Here is a 16,909-nt window from a genome sequence, read left to right as displayed (position 1 = left end):
ACGTCGAGAGCGAGGGGAACCTTTTATTGTCAATCCCCACTTCGTCACTGAACCCGATCTCGACGGACTGTCGGTTTCTTAAGGTGGCGTTTGTGGGGCGTATACTCACGACACACCCCTAGGAGGCCCTGACAAGATCGGCGATAGCTTCTTGTTGGGTGTCCTGCCTCTAATTGTGGCTCCATGGTGGGTGTGGAGGCACATTCGTGAATGAATTCTCCTTTTCGTCAAGATGATAACCCCTGTTTCGGCTGCTTCTGGCTTACCTTCTCAGGCTCGTGGGGTGGGCGACCAAGCCCCCGAGTCGGTCCGTATTGGAAGACCGGGCTCTGTAGCCTCCGCTGCATTGGGCCCCGACCTTGCTCCTCCTTTGGCCTCTCTGACTCCTTCCCCTGGCTCCCCTCCCTCCTCTGTGGTTGGGTCGAGCCCCAAGCCCCCAGTGGTGACTACCTCGTCCCCTGGCGCGGCTCCTTCTCTAGTTGTAACTACTGCGCCTTTTAACCCCTCTCTGGGGGTTCTCATCGCCGTCCTCGTCACGGCCGCCCTCGCTCGATTCCTTCCAGTTCTGCTACCTATCAAGCCTTGTTTGGTCCCGCTTCGTGGGCCAAATATTTTGATCTTCTCCCTCTTGATTCTGCGCCTCCTGACGATTTCTCCCTCCATCGGCATCTCATTGATTCCGTGGATGCCTCCATTACTTTCAACCCCACTCGTCTCGGTACACGTGTCGTTGCTGCTCCTTCTCAGGATGCTGCTTCCCGCTTGGCTGCCTTATCCTGCCTTGGCGAGACCCTCGTTCGGGTCTCGAAGAACGCTCAGTTGAATGCCAGTGTTGGCACTATTTTGCTCCCGCCCCATGTTGCGACCGGTGTTCGGGACCTGCGCGACTGCCACGACGATATTCGACATATCCTCGCTGCCCAGGGCCATTCTATTCTCCAGGTGGACACGTTTACTCGTCCCCCTCGTGGTAGTCGCCGTCAACCCCTCCGGGTTGTGAAGATTACCTTTGATGGTAGGACCCTTCCACCCTCTGTCATTCTTGCTGGTGCCAGGTGCTCTGTCCAGGAGTACATTCCTTCTCCTCGGCTCTGCAACAAGTGCTGGAGGTTTGGGCATGGTGCCCTCCGCTGCTCCGGGACTGTCTCTCACTGTCCTTTGTGTGGTGGCGAAGGTCACTCTAAGTCGGAGTGCACTTCTCCCCAGGCTCGTTGCCTGAACTGCGGTGAGGCCCATCCTACCTTCTCCCGTGCGTGTGTCCATTACAAGCTTGAGGCAGCCGTCCTCAACCTGAAGCACCGGGAGCGTTTATCTTTTTCTGAGGCGAGGCGCCAGGTTCGCCGGCTCCCGCCTTATGCTAATATCTCTTATGCTCGCGTGTTGCGCTCTTCCTAACCTCGTCCTTCCCGCCTTCCTCAGACTCACAACCGTTTCCGGGCCTTGGACCCTGATGCGCCCACTGCCCCCTCCTCTGTTCCTTTGGGTTCTCTCCCGAAGGTTCCTCCTCCTGGTCCTCCGTCTGGGGTTCCCCTTCCTTCTACCCGGTCTGTTGTGTCTTCTGTGTCTTCTTCCTCGTCCCCCTCCGATCCTCCTTCCCATCCTCTTCCTCCATCTATCGGCTCTCCCCACCGCTTGTCGGTGCGGGCGGATGTCCATCGCTCTCCTACCGGCCGTCGTGTGTGCTCTCGTTCGGCTTCTCCTGTTGAGACACTGGAATCCGTTGCCCGGTACGTAGTTGCTGGGACACCGGTCTCTTTAAGTCAGAAGCGTAAGCCTGGCTCCTCTCCTTCCTCTTCCCCGGCGGGTAAGAAGGCTTCGCTTTCTTCCTCAGCTCCTTCTGGCTCTGTTGCTCCTTCCCCTCCCGTTTCAGTGCTTGCGCCCCCTGTTCCTGCTATGGAGGTTTCTTTGGCTCCTGCTTCCCTTTCGGTTGCTGCTCTTGCTGGGGTGCGCTCCCCTCTTTCTACTCCCCCTCCTCCTGCTGCTGCCCTTGACTGCTCCTCTCCGTTGTCTCCTCCTCTTCCTCCTCCTCCTCCTCCGGACCCTGCCCGCCCACCTCTGACCTGTTCTCCCGTTTCCTTCCCTCCGTCTTTGCTCAGTTTACCCATGCCCCCTAACCCTGACTTTGCTGACCCTGATATTCTTTAACGTGCTCTGTTGCTCTTTCGCCTTTGTTTCTTCCTTGTTCTCTGTTTTTGTCCTTTCTCTTCTCGTCGTTGTCCATTCTTCAATGGAACGTTCGAGGTTATTACGCCATTTTCCTCGAACTCCAACTTCTGATTTCGCGGTTTTCGCCCCTTTGTGTCTGTCTCCAGGAGCCAATGCTTGGTGCTCGTCCTGGTCGTTTTCGTGGCTATTCCTTTCTCTCCCCCCCCCCAGCCATTGCTGGGGCTTCTAATTCTTCTGCTCTCTTGATTCGGGCTGATGTTCCCTTTGTTCCTTTACTTTTTCCTTCGCCTCTCCATTGTTCTGCTGCTCGTATCTTTGTGGGGAAATGGTACACAGTTTGTTCCATTTATCTCCCCCCGATTGTCCCGCTCTCTCTTCCTGATTTGAAACACCTCCTAGACTCCTTGCCGGAGCCTGTGCTCCTGCTGGGTGACTTCAATTGTCGTCATTCTCTTTGGGGTGACGTTCTGACAAACACCCGGGGTCGCCTCCTTGAGCCGTTTCTCCTCTCTTCTTCCCTGTCTCTTCTGAATTCTGGTGAGCCCACTCATTTGGACTCTCGGACTCGCACCCTTTCTTGTCTTGATCTTTCTCTCTGCTCTTCTTCTCTTTACTTAGATTTCACGTGGCAGGTTCTTGATGACCTCTATGGAAGTGATCATTTCCCCATCCTTGTTTCCTTTTTCTCTTTTCGCCCTTCCCTCTCTTTCCCTAGGTGGCGGTTTGCTAAGGCAGACTGGACCCTATTTACCCTCAGTGCTACTCTCTCTGACCTCTCCCTTCTGCCTCTCTCTCGCGCTCTCCTCCTTTTTCATGACACTGTCTTCAACGCTGCCCTCCGCTCTATTCCTCGCTCTTCCTCTCGGGGTCCACGGAAGTGCGTTCCCTGGTGGAATGCGGACTGTGCTCGGGCTGTCCGCTGTAAGTGTGCAGCCTGGAAGAGGCACCGCCGTAGGCAGACGACCGATTCTTTTCTTTTCTTTCGGAAAGCGAGTGCGGTGGCCCGTAGGGCCATCCGTACGGCTAAACGTGAATGTTGGGCATCTTATGTCTCAACAATTACGTCCGAGACCCCTCTGGCCCAGATCTGGAAGCGTATCCGCAAGATAGCGGGTAAGTTTGTTCCCGATGTTTCACCGGTCCTTCACCTCCATGATACTCTTGTGGCGGACCCGTTGCAGGTCGCTTCCGAACTGGGTTCCCACTTTTCTTCTGTTAGCTCTGGTCTTCATCTTCCCCAATCTTTCCTTCTTCGTAAACCTGTCCTTGAGTCTCGTCCTTTAGATTTCTGCACTCATCTTCAGCTTCCCTATAATGATCCCTTCTCTCTCTCTGAACTTCGTTCTGCCCTGGCCCTCTGCGGTTCTACGGCAGCGGGCTCCGATGGTATTCATTATGAGATGCTTCGCCATCTCCCTCCGAGCACGTCTCAGTATTTACTGAGTCTGTATAATCGGATCTGGGAGTCGTCGTCAGTCCCTGAGGACTGGCTCGATGCCGTTGTCCTCCCTGTTCGCAAACCGGGGTCTCTGGGTACTTCCCCTAAGGACTTTCGCCCTATTGCTCTCACAAGTTGTGTCTGCAAACTCTTTGAACGTATGGTTAACGTTCGTCTGATGTGGTTCCTGGAACACCATCACCTCCTCTCCCCTTCTCAATTTGGTTTCCGCAAGTGCCGCAGCACGACAGATGTCCTGGTGAACTTGGAGGTCTATATTTGTACTGCTTTTGCTGCGAAGACCTCCGTTGTTGTCGTCCTTTTTGACCTAGAAAAGGCTTACGACACCACTTGGCGTTATCATATCCTATCTCAACTTCATTCTTTTGGCCTTCGTGGTCATCTCCCTCTCTTTCTCCGCAGCTTCCTCTCTCGTCGTTCCTTTCGGGTGCGCCTTGGTACCGCTCTCTCTCCCTCTTTTCAGCAATACGAAGGTGTGCCTCAGGGTAGTGTTCTGAGCACTACTCTTTTTCTGGTTGCCCTCAATGGTCTTCTTTCCTCTCTTCCTTCTGGTGTCTTCTCCGCTCTCTATGTCGATGATCTTACCCTTTGTTGTCAGGGTGATGATTCGCCTCTCCTTCAACGCCGGCTTCAACTTGCAATTGATGCCGTGTCGTCTTGGGCCACAGGTCATGGCTTCAAGTTCTCTACTTCTAAGACTTGTGCCATGACTTTTACGCGGAAACGGGTTGTTCTTCGTCCCTCTTTGTCACTTTATGGTCATCCCCTTGAATACAAAGATTCCGCGAAGCTTTTGGGGTTATTCCTTGACACTCGTTTGTCTTGGTCTCCCCATATCTCTTACCTCCGTGTTGAGTGCTCTAAGGCCCTTACCCTCCTTCGGGTCTTGTCCCATACTTCTTGGGGGGCAGATAGGCGCACTCTCCTTGCTTTACGTTCCTCTCTCGTCCTGTCTAAGCTCGATTATGGTTGCCCTGCTTACTCGTCTGCTTCTCCTTCTACTCTTCGCCGTCTTGATGCTTTGCACCATGCTGGGTTGCGCCTCAGTTCTGGTGCCTTTCGTTCGACTCTCATCCTTAGCTTGTATGTTGACACTGGCTTCCTGTCTCTCCAGGACCGCCGTGATCGCTACTGTCTTCGCTATCTTGCGCGGTCCTTGCAACATCCTTCCTCTCGCCTCTGTCGAGCTTTAACTTTTACCCCTCCTGCGGTTCCTGTTCCTCTTCACCACCTCCCTCTTTCTGTCCGGTTATCTCGCCTACAGGATTCTCTCTCCGTTCGTATTTCTGATGTTTCTCCTCGTGTTGTTCCTTCTTTGCCCCCGTGGAGGGTCCCTCTTCCGCGGTTTTGTACTTTTTTGACCCGTATCACTAAAGCTTTTACCCCTCCTACGGTTCTAAAACGCCTTTTCCTCGAGCACTTTTCTTCTCACTCCCGTTCCGTTTCTGTCTTCACCGATGGGTCTAAGTCAGCGGACGATGTTGGCTACTCTGTTGTTTTTCCTGATCGCACTTATATGTGTCGCTTGCCTCCGGAGACTAGCATCTTTACAGCGGAACTTTATGCTATTCTCTATGCTCTTCGTCTCCTGCTTTCTCGTTGTCAGTCTTCCTTTGTGGTTGTTGTTGACTCTCGTAGTGCCCTCATGGCTCTCGGGTCCTTTAATCCGGTTCATCCAGTAGTTGTCGAGATCCAGCATTGGCTGTTTCTCGTTCACAGTAAATTTAAGTCGGTTGAGTTTTGTTGGGTTCCCAGCCATATTGGTGTGTCTTTAAATGAGCGTGCGGATGCTGCCGCTAAGGAAGCTGTCCGCTCTTGTCCCATCTCTCGTAAAGGCATTCCGTATTCCGACTTTTACCCGGTTATCCATTCCTCAGTCCTTACCCGTTGGCAGGCTTCTTGGTTGTCTGTTACTGGTAACAAGCTACGTACTCTTAAATGTTGTGTATCCTCGTGGCCGTCCTCCTTCCACCGAAACCGGCGGTGGGAAACAGCTCTGACGAGGTTGCGTATTGGCCATACTTGCTTAACCCATGGTCACTTGATGGAGCGCCGCCCTGCTCCTTATTGTCCTAGTTGCATTGTCCCTCTTACGGTCGTGCATGTCCTTCTTGAATGTCCTGACTTCCAGGACGAGCGTGTGTCTTGCTTTCCGACCGCCCCTCGCGGTCACCTGTCCTTCGATAGAATTCTTGGTGACTCGGATACTTTTGATATCGTTCGCCTTATGCGTTTTTGTTCTCGTATTGGCATCCTTGGTGATATTTAGCGCCCTCTGATTATTTTGCGTATTTGATGGTGCTACATAGCCTTCCCGGTTTGGTGCCTTCTTTTGATAATTACTTACTTACTTGTTATATATGGGAATTTACTCGTTTCAAGGGCTAATTTCTCAAATGGTCATTTTTTTTTGCAGATCAAGGGTTATTTGTTAAAGTTCATCAAGTTGCTCATAAGTTGTATTTATTATGTTTGTTATCATATGTTCTTATTTCCCAACCCCTTAACCTAACCTCTTGTAATCTTAGTGTATTTAGTAGGTTCTATCATATGTTCTTATTCCCCAACCCTTTAACCTAACCTTTCAGATGTAGTTTATTTTGTTTTTGACGTATTTGTTAAATATATTATCCTTTTCATAACCTTTCAGATGTAGTTTTGTTTCTCCTTTGTATATTTTTACCCAAACCCACCATCCCACTTAACCTTCTTTCCATCTTTTACTTTGTTTCTCCTACTCCTTCTAACCCCCCTTTTCTATCTTTCTCCCTTATTCTCTCTCTTCCTCCCCCCCCTCTCTCACTCATTTGCTCAAATGCTCTCTTGTTTCTCAATTATAAGTCTTAGTGCTCCCATGCTCTCACTACCTTGCTCTCTTGTTTTTTCTCAAATGTCAAGTCTTAGTAGATCTGATTCTTTACTATTGTAATTTTATTATTACTAAGATAAAGAATGAACTTATATGTGAAAACAAAGTAAAAGAAGGAAAGAAGGTTAAGTGGGATGGTGGGTTTGGGTAAAAATAAAATATGGAGCTACTGATCCAACACCAGCCCCTTGCCAGTAGAGGGGGGCTGGAGCTACAGGTCCAGCACCAACCCCCTGCCAGTAGAGGGGGCGCTGGAGCTACATTTCCAGCACCAACCCCCTGCCAGTAGAGGGAGGCTGGAGCTACAGGTCCAGCACAAACCCCCTGCCAGTAGAGGTGGGATGGAGCTACAGGTCCAGCACCAACCCCTTCCAGTAGAGGTGGGCGGGAGCTACAGGTCTTGAACCAACCCCCTGCCAGTAGAGGGAGGCTAGAGCTACAGGTCCAGCACCAACCCCTGCTAGTAGAGGGAGGCTGGAGCTACAGTCCAGCACCAACCCCCTGCCAGTAGAGGGAGGCTTGAGCTACAGTCCAGCACCAACCCCCTGCCAGTAGAGGGAGGCTGGAGCTACAGTCCAGCACCAACCCCCTGCCAGTAGAGGGAGGCTGGAGCTACAGGTCCAGCACTAAGCCCCTGCCAGTAGAGGGAGGCTGGAGCTACAGGTCCAGCACCAACCCCCTGCCAGTAGAGGGGGGCTGGAGCTACAGATCCAGCACCAACCCCCTGCCAGTAGAGGGGGGGCTGGAGCTACTGGTCCAACACCAATGCCCTGCCAGTAGAGGGGAAGCTGGAGCTACTGGTCCAGCACCATCCCCCTGCCAGTAGAGGGGGCTGGAGCTACAGGTCCAGCATCAACCCCCTGCCAGTAGAGGGGGCACTGGAGCTACTGGTTCAGCACCAACCCCCTGCCAGTAGAGGGGGCTGGAGCTACAGGTCCAGAATCAACCCTCTGTCATTAAAGGGGGGCTGGAGCTACAGGTCCAGCATCAACCCCCTGCCAGTAGAAGGGGGCTGAAGCTACAGGTCCAACACCAACCCCCTGCCAGTAGAGGGGGCACAGGAGCTACTGGTCCAGCACCAACCCCCTGCCAGTAGAGGGGGCTGGAGCTACAGGTCCAGAATCAACCCCCTGCCAGTAAAGGGGGGGTGGAGCTACAGGTCCAGCATCAACCCCCTGCCATTAGAGGGGGGTTGGAGCTACAGGTCCAGCATCAACCTCCTGCCAGTAGAGGGGGCTGAAGCTACAGGTCCAACACCAACCCCCTGCCAGTAGAGGGGGGGGTGGAGCTACAGGTCCAGCATCAACCCCCTACCAGTAGAGGGGGGCTGAAGCTACAGGTCCAACACCAACCCCCTGCCAGTAGAGGGGGGGGGATAGGAGCTACAGGTCCAGAACCAACCCCCTTCCAATAGACGTGGGGGGGTTAGGAGCTACAGGTCCAGAACCAACCCCCTGCCAGTAGAGGGGGGGGGGGCTGGAGCTACAGGTCCAGCACCAACCCCATGCCAGTAGAGGTGGGCTGGAGCTACAGGCCCAGAACCACACCCCTGGCAGTAGAGGGGGGGGAGGGGCTCTGGAGCTACTGGTCCAACACAAACCCCACTGCCAGTACAGGGAGGCTGGAGCTACAGGTCCAGCACCAACCCCCTCCCAGTAGAGGGGGGGCTGGAGCTACAGGTCCAGCACCAACCCCTTCCAGTAGACGTGGGCTGGAGCTACAGGTCTTGAACCAACCCCCTGCCAGTAGAGGGAGGCTAGAGCTACAGGTCCAGCACCAACCCCTGCTAGTTGAGGGAGGCTGGAGCTACAGTCCAGCACCAACCCCCTGCCTGTAGAGGGAGGCTTGAGCTACAGTCCCCCTCCCCGCTCAGCTCGTTGTCGCCGTGTGGGGGCTTAGTGGGCGGCTGCCGGAGTGTGATGCTCCTTGGGACAGTCCTCTGTCCTTTTCTAGCCTTGTGCTCCTGCTGCCGTCCTCTCCAATTCTGCTGGGCATCTTTTCCTTTTCCTTCTGTTTCGTTTTTCTCCCCCCTCTTCTCCTATCTGCTTGCCGTTTCCTACCGACCTTTTGCTCGTTCTGGTTCTTCCCTTGGACTTCTTCTATTTTGATGCCCGGGTGCTTGAGGAGGCATACTCATGCACCCGTAGAACTGCAGTACCCGACGTCGAGAGCGAGGGGAACCTTTTATTGTCAATCCCCACTTCGTCACTGAACCCGATCTCGACGGACTGTCGGTTTCTTAAGGTGGCGTTTGTGGGGCGTATACTCGCGACGCACCCCTAGGAGGCCCCGACAAGATCGGCGATAGCTTCTTGTTGGGTGTCCTGCCTCTAATTGTGGCTCCATGGTGGGTGTGGGGGCACATTCGTGAGTGAATTCTTTCTTTCGTCAAGATGATTACCCCTGCTTCGGCTTCTTCTGGTTTCCTTCTCAGGCTCGTGGGGTGGGCGACCAAGCCCCCGAGTCGGTCCGTATTGGAAGACCGGGCTCTGTAGCCTCCGCTGCATTGGGCCCGACCTTGCTCCTCCTTTGGCCTCTCTGACTCCTTCCTCTGGCTCCTCTCCCTCCTCTGTGGTTGGGTCGAGCCCCAAGCCCCCAGTGGTGACTACCTCGTCCCCTGGCGCGGCTCCTTCTCTAGTTGTAACTACTGCGCCTTTTAACCCCTCTCTCTCTGGGGGTTCTCACCGCCGTCCTCGTCACGGCCGCCCTCGCTCGATTCCTTCCAGTTCTGCTACCTATCAAGCCTTGTTTGGTCCCGCTTCGTGGGCCAAATATTTTGATCTCCTCCCTCTTGATTCTGCGCCTCCTGACGATTTCTCCCTCCATCGACATCTCATTGATTCTGTGGATGCCTCCATTACTTTCAACCCCACTCGTCTCGGTACACGTGTCGTTGCTGCTCCTTCTCAGGATGCTGCTTCCCGCTTGGCTGCCTTATCCTGCCTTGGCGAGACCCCCGTTCGGGTCTCGAAGAACGTTCAGTTGAATGCCAGTGTTGGCACTATTTTGCTCCCGCCCCATGTTGCGACCGGTGTTCGGGACCTGCGCAACTGCCACGACGATATTCGACATATCCTCGCTGCCCAGGGCCATTCTATTCTCCAGGTGGACACGTTTACTCGTCCCCCTCGTGGTAGTCGCCGTCAACCCCTCCGGGTTGTGAAGATTACCTTTGATGGTAGGACCCTTCCACCCTCTGTCATTCTTGCTGGTGCCAGGTGCTCTGTCCAGGAGTACATTCCTTCTCCTCGGCTCTGCAACAAGTGCTGGAGGTTTGGGCATGGTGCCCTCCGCTGCTCCGGGACTGTCTCTCTCTGTCCTTTGTGTGGTGGCGAAGGTCACTCTAAGTCGGAGTGCACTTCTCCCCAGGCTCGTTGCCTCAACTGCGGTGAGGCCCATCCTACCTTCTCCCGTGCGTGTGTCCATTACAAGCTTGAGGCAGCCGTCCTCAACTTGAAGCACCGGGAGCGTTTATCTTTTCCTGAGGCGAGGCGCCAGGTTCGCCGGCTCCCGCCTTATGCTAATATCTCTTATGTGCGCGTGTTGCGCTCTTCCTCTCCTCGTCCTTCCCGCCTTCCTCAGACTCACAACCGTTTGCGGGCCTTGGACCCTGATGCGCCCACTGCCCCCTCCTCTATCCCTTTGGGTTCTCTCCCGAAGGATCCTCCTCCTGGTCCTCTGTCTGGGGTTCCCCTTCCTTCTACCCGGTCTGTCGTGTCTTCTGTGTCTTCTTCCTCGTCCCCCTCCGATCCTCCTTCCCATCCTCTTCCTCCATCTATCGGCTCTCCCCGCCGCCTGTCGGTGCGGGCGGATGTCCATCGCTCTCCTAACGGCCGTCGTGTGTGCTCTCGTTCGGCTTCTCCTGTTGAGACACTGGAATCCGTTGCCCGGTACGTAGTTGCTGGGACACCGGTCTCTTTAAGTCAGAAGCGTAAGCCTGGCTCCTCTCCTTCCTCTTCCCCGGCGGGTAAGAAGGCTTCGCTTTCTTCCTCAGCTCCTCCTTCTGGCTCTGTTGCTCCTTCCCCTCCCGTTTCAGTGCTTGCGCCCCCTGTTCCTGCTATGGAGGTTTCTTTGGCCCCTGCTTCCCTTTCGGTTGCTGCTCTTGCTGGGGTGCGCTCCTCTCTTTCTACTCCCCCTCTTCCTGCTGCTGTCCTTGACTGCTCCTCTCCGTTGTCTCCTCCTCCTCCTCCTCCTCCTCCTCTGGACCCTGCCCGCCCACCTCTGATCTGTTCTCCCGTTTCCTTCCCTCCGTCTTTGCTCAGTTTACCCATGCCCCCTAACCCTGACTTTGCTGACCCTGATCCCGACCCTGATATTCTTTAACGTGCTCTGTTGGTCTTTCGCCTTTGTTTCTTCCTTGTTCTCTGTTTTTGTCCTTTCTCTTCTCGTCGTTGTCCATTCTTCAATGGAACGTTCGAGGTTATTACGCCAATTTCCTCGAACTCCAACTTCTGGTTTCGCGGTTTTCGCCCCTTTGTGTCTGTCTCCAGGAGCCAATGCTTGGTGCACGTCCTGGTCGTTTTCGTGGCTATTCCTTTCTCTCCCTCCCCCCCCCCAGCCATTGCTGGGGCTTCTAATTCTTCTGCTCTCTTGATTCGGGCTGTTGTTCCCTTTGTTCCTTTACTTTTTCCTTCGCCTCTCCATTGTTCTGCTGCTCGTATCTTTGTGGGGAAATGGTACACAGTTTGTTCCATTTATCTCCCCCCGAGTGTCCCGCTCTCTCTTCCTGATTTGAAACACCTCCTAGACTCCTTGCCGGAGCCTGTGCTCCTGCTGGGTGACTTCAATTGTCGTCATTCTCTTTGGGGTGACGTTCTGACGAATACCCGGGGTCGCCTCCTTGAGCCGTTTCTCCTCTCTTCTTCCCTGTCTCTTCTGAATTCTGGTGAGCCCACTCATTTGGACTCTCGAACTCGCACCCTTTCTTGTCTTGATCTTTCTCTCTGCTCTTCTTCTCTTTACTTAGATTTCACATGGCAGGTTCTTGATGACCTCCATGGAAGTGATCATTTCCCCATCCTTGTTTCCTTTTTCTCTTTTCGCCCTTCCCTCTCTTTCCCTAGGTGGCAGTTTGCTAAGGCGGACTGGACCCTATTTTCCCTCAGTGCTACTCTCTCTGACCTCTCCCTTCTGCCCCACTCTCGCGCTCTCCTCCTTTTTCATGACACTGTCTTCGACGCTGCCCTCCGCTCTATTCCTCGCTCTTCCTCTCGGGGTCCACGGAAGTGCGTTCCCTGGTGGAATGCGGACTGTGCTCGGGCTGTCCGCTGTAAGCGTGCAGCCTGGAAGAAGCACCGCCGTAGGCAGACGACCGATTCTTTTCTTTTCTTTCGGAAAGCGAGTGCGGTGGCCCGTAGGGCCATCCGTACGGCTAAACGTGAATGTTGGGCATCTTATGTCTCGACAATTACGTCCGAAACCCCTCTGGCCCAGATCTGGAAGCGTATCCGCAAGATAGCGGGTAAGTTCGTTCCCGATGTTTCACCGGTCCTTCACCTCCATGATACTCTTGTGGCGGACCCGTTGCAGGTCGCTTCTGAACTGGGTTCCCACTTTTCTTCTGTTAGCTCTGGTCTTCATCTTCCCCAATCTTTCCTTCTTCGTAAACCTGTCCTTGAGTCTCGTCCTTTAGATTTCTGCACTCATCTTCAGCTTCCCTATAATGATCCCTTCTCTCTCTCTGAACTTCGTTCTGCCCTGGCCCTCTGCGGTTCTACGGCGGCGGGCTCCGATGGTATTCATTATGAGATGCTTCGCCATCTCCCTCCGAGCACGTCTCAGTATTTACTGAGTCTGTATAATCGGATCTGGGAGTCGTCGTCAGTCCCTGAGGACTGGCTCGATGCCGTTGTCCTCCCTGTTCGCAAACCGGGGTCTCTGGGTACTTCCCCTAAGGACTTTCGCCCTATTGCTCTCACAAGTTGTGTCTGCAAACTCTTTGAACGTATGGTTAACGTTCGTCTGATGTGGTTCCTGGAACACCATCACCTCCTCTCCCCTTCTCAATTTGGTTTCCGCAAGTGCCGCAGCACGACAGATGTCCTGGTGAACTTGGAGGTCTATATTCGTACTGCTTTTGCTGCGAAGACCTCCGTTGTTGCCGTCCTTTTTGACCTAGAAAAGGCTTACGACACCACTTGGCGTTATCATATTCTATCTCAACTTCATTCTTTTGGCCTTCGTGGTCATCTCCCTCTCTTTCTCCGCAGCTTCCTCTCTCGTCGTTCCTTTCGGGTGCGCCTTGGTACCGCTCTCTCTCCCTCTTTTCAGCAATACGAAGGTGTGCCCCAGGGTAGTGTTCTGAGCACTACTCTTTTTCTGGTTGCCCTCAATGGTCTTCTTTCCTCTCGTCCTTCTGGTGTCTTCTCCGCTCTCTATATCGATGATCTTACCCTTTGCTGTCAGGGTGATGATTCGCCTCTCCTTCAGCGCCGGCTTCAACTTGCAATTGATGCCGTGTCCTCTTTGGCCACCGATCATGGCTTCAAGTTCTCTACTTCTAAGACTTGTGCCATGACTTTTACGCGGAAATGGGTTGTTCTTCGTCCCTCTTTGTCACTTTATGGTCATCCCCTTGAATACAAAGAATCTGCGAAGCTTTTGGGGTTATTCCTTGACACTTGTTTGTCTTGGTCTCCCCATATCTCTTACCTCCGTGTTGAGTGCTCTAAGGCCCTTACCCTCCTTCGGGTCTTGTCCCATACTTCTTGGGGGGCAGATAGGCGCACTCTCCTTGCTTTACATTCCTCTCTCGTCCTGTCTAAGCTCGATTATGGTTGCCCTGATTACTCGTCTGCTTCTCCTTCTACTCTTCGCCATCTTGATGCTTTGCACCATACTGGGTTGCGCCTCAGTTCTGGTGCCTTTCGTTCGACTCCCATCCTTAGCTTGTATGTTGACACTGGCTTCCTGTCTCTCCAGGACCGCCGTGATCGCTACTGTCTTCGCTATCTTGCGCGGTCCTTGCAACATCCTTCCTCTCGCCTCTGTCGTGCTTTAACTTTTACCCCTCCTGCGGTTCCTGTTCCTCTTCACCACCTCCCTCTTTCTGTCCGGTTATCTCGCCTACAGGATTCTCTTTCCGTTCGTATTTCTGATGTTTCTTTTCGTGTTGTTCCTTCTTTGCCCCCGTGGAGGGTCCCTCTTCCGCGGTTTTGTACATCCTTGACCCGTATCACTAAAGCTTTTACCCCTCCTACGGTTCTAAAACGCCTTTTCCTCGAGCACTTTTCTTCTCACTCCCGCTCCGTTTCTATCTTCACTGATGGGTCTAAGTCTGCGGATGGTGTTGGCTACTCTGTTGTTTTTCCTGATCGCACTTATGTGTCGCTTACCTCTGGAGACTAGCATCTTTACAGCAGAGCTTTATGCTATTCTCTATGCTCTTCGTCTCCTGCTTTCTCGTTGTCAGTCTTCCTTTGTAGTTGTTGTTGACTCTCGTAGTGCCCTCATGGCACTCGGGTCCTTTAATCCGGTTCATCCAGTAGTTGTCGAGATCCAGCATTTGCTGTTTCTTGTTCACAGTAAATTTAAGTCGGTTGAGTTTTGTTGGGTTCCCAGCCATATTGGTGTGTCTTTAAATGAGCGTGCGGATGCTGCCGCCAAGGAAGCTGTCCGCTCTTGTCCCATCTCTCGTAAAGGTATTCCATATTCCGACTTTTACCCGGTTATCCATTCCTCCATCCTTAAACGTTGGCAGGCTTCTTGGTCGTCTGTTACTGGTAACAAACTACGTACTCTGAAATGTTGTTTCCTCGTGGCCGTCCTCCTTCCACCGTAACCGGCGGTGGGAAACAGCTCTGGCGAGGTTGCGTATTGGCCATACTCACTTAACCCATGGTCACTTGATGGAGCGCCGCCCTGCTCCTTATTGTCCTAGTTGCATTGTCCCTCTTACGGTCGTGCATGTCCTTCTTGAATGTCCTGACTTCCAGGACGAGCGTGTCTTGCTTTCCGACCGCCCCTCGCGGTCACCTGTCCCTCAATAGAATTCTTGGTGACTCTGACACTTTTGATATCGTTCGCTTTATGCGTTTTTGTTCTCGTATTGGCTTCCTTGGTGATATTTAGCGCCCTCTGATTATTTTGCGCATTTGATGGTGCTACATAGCCTTCCCGGTTTGGTGCCTTCTTTTGATAATTACTTACTTACATCCGACGACGACGATTCCGCCACTGCAATGCAGACTTCAGATCCTGTTCGGGTACCTACAGCTCACAAGACTCTGCCTCCTGTGACCCCCACTTCTGCAACAGTTGGTTACTAACCATGACATCACTGTGAACGCGGCCACGCTTTCAGACTTACTGTCGGCTCCTGCTCCACACGCTTCTCCAGCTGCTGCTGTCCCTTCACCCGTCTCAGTGATGAATTTCGCTGCAATCGACCCTTGGTGTGACCCTATAGAGGGTACCTACTATGCAGCCCCTTCTGCTGCAGTACCTACCACTGCTACTCAACCTCCAAGAACTCAACCTTCAAGACATCAACCTTCAAGAACTCTACCCCAGCGTGTCAACACCCCTGCTCTTCACTCATCTGATGAATCGGATGAAGAAATATCTGTTGGAACACCATCACCTCCACGGAAAGATCACCTCCAAGCATCAACAAGAAACGTGACCACCAAGACCGACAAGCCCAAAAAGACCAACGATCAAAGTTTGGTGAAATCAACAAGGAAGAAGACTACTAACGAACTGACTTAACATCAACATCTGACATCAAACCTCCACTGCCAGCTGCTTGCGTTCCCGGCCCCTGTGTGTACTGCAAATGACACCCTACTCAATTCTACTTCCATCTGATAAAGTTCAAATCCGCGGTGGTTGGGCCACCGACCTTTCATCTCCCCTCTTCACTTCATCCCCGGATCCTTGCTCAAGATTTCTGCAGCCTCGCCCCATTCTTTCATCCCCTGCTTGCCAGCTCTATGGACATTTATGCTTCGCTTCGCTACCATTCAAGCTGTCATTGCAATCAATCTGAGCTACCTATGTGCTTTAATATACCTACAATTTTCTCTCATCTTTTATTTTTTTCTTGCTTTGTAACTGCTATCATTTTTTATAAATTTTGCAAGTTTTTACCTACTTAAAATTTTCTTAGATTAAGGACCTGCCCGAAACGCTGCGCATACTAGTGGCTTTACAAGATTGTAATTACTATGCTATGTATCCTCACAATCCCAATGTACCTTCTTATATATATATATATATATATATATATATATATATATATAAATAAATAAATAAATAAATGTATTATGCAAGTACCTAAACTGTAATTACATTAAATTGAGTTTTAGTTTACTTACAGTAAATAAATTTTCTTCTTTTATTAGTGTCCCTGGCTCAAAAAAAGAAGGCAGTAGATGTGGAGCTTCAGGAGATCCAGAGAGGAGCAACAACATACCATTCAAGAAATGCTGCATTCTCACATATTACAAGAATAGAGATTTTAACCGAACATACTAAAGAGTTATGTGGAATTTTCCCTTCATATCTAAGCAAGGTAAGCTAACAGCTTAAATTAAATGTGTTACAATTCAGTTCTTCATAAACATTTATCCAGCAGAACTTTAGACTTATATATACTAATTTTATACTTTGTCTTGCTATTTATGGCTTTGACAGGTAGACAATTCCATGGTTTTAATATACTGGTGACTTTTACATGTGAACTTTTATCAAAAATTTCCATTATATATATATTCTAATTTCTTTAGTATTTTCAGACAAATTTGTAAATGTCTTAAATCCCATTAAATATTTTATATATTACAGGATCCTAACAAGTACACTATTGAAGAGAAGCACTTATCACCCAAAAATAATAGTGGAATCCTGGCTCTTTTGAAGCAAGGGCAAAAGTTGTGTACTGACAAGCTGATTACTACTGGCCTCCATTGTCTTGCCTGCACTTTGTTTCCCATCAATCATATCACTCATTCTTACAGGTGTGAGACAGAGAGGGACAAGATCATCCAAGAGGAACAACACCTGAAGGCTGATCCACACCTGAAGGCAGCACCTCACCTGAAGGCAGCACCACACCTGAAGGCAGCCCCACACCTGAAGGCAGCCCCACACCTGAAGGCAGCCCCACACCTGAAGGCAGCACCACACCATCCACTTTTGCAGTTTTGCCCCATTTGCCAGCAACATTTGGCTGCTTTAATTAATAAAAACAAAATCGCTTTCATTGCTTCACTCATCCTGACCCAAAAAGACATTTTAACAATTTATTTATTAATTTATTTAAGTAAAATGCTTTTCTATGTTTAGTGTGAGTTTGTTGGTTGACATCCACAAGTGGATTTTTTTAAGCATGTTAGAGACATTAGGCAGATCATTTTTTTTTTTTTTAATTTTTATTTTATTTATTTATATACAAGAAGGTACAATGGGTTTGT

At 51.5% G+C, this 16,909-nt stretch overlaps 1 long non-coding RNA gene across 1 annotated transcript in view; it reads left to right on the top strand.

Moving 5' to 3' along the window:
- Positions 1-16,643, top strand: part of LOC123750219 (uncharacterized) — a 43,001-nt gene extending 26,358 nt beyond the window's left edge. Inside the window, exons 2-3 of the long non-coding RNA XR_011226765.1 lie at positions 15,839-16,008; positions 16,454-16,643. This is a non-coding gene — a long non-coding RNA (uncharacterized lncRNA). The remainder of the gene's footprint in view (positions 1-15,838; positions 16,009-16,453) is intronic.
- Positions 16,644-16,909: the final 266 nt, after the last annotated feature.

The sequence above is a fragment of the Procambarus clarkii genome, unplaced genomic scaffold (genome assembly GCF_040958095.1).
Source record: "Procambarus clarkii isolate CNS0578487 unplaced genomic scaffold, FALCON_Pclarkii_2.0 HiC_scaffold_155, whole genome shotgun sequence".
Classification (NCBI taxonomy): domain Eukaryota; kingdom Metazoa; phylum Arthropoda; class Malacostraca; order Decapoda; family Cambaridae; genus Procambarus; species Procambarus clarkii.
This window is presented reverse-complemented; position numbering and strand designations above follow the sequence as displayed.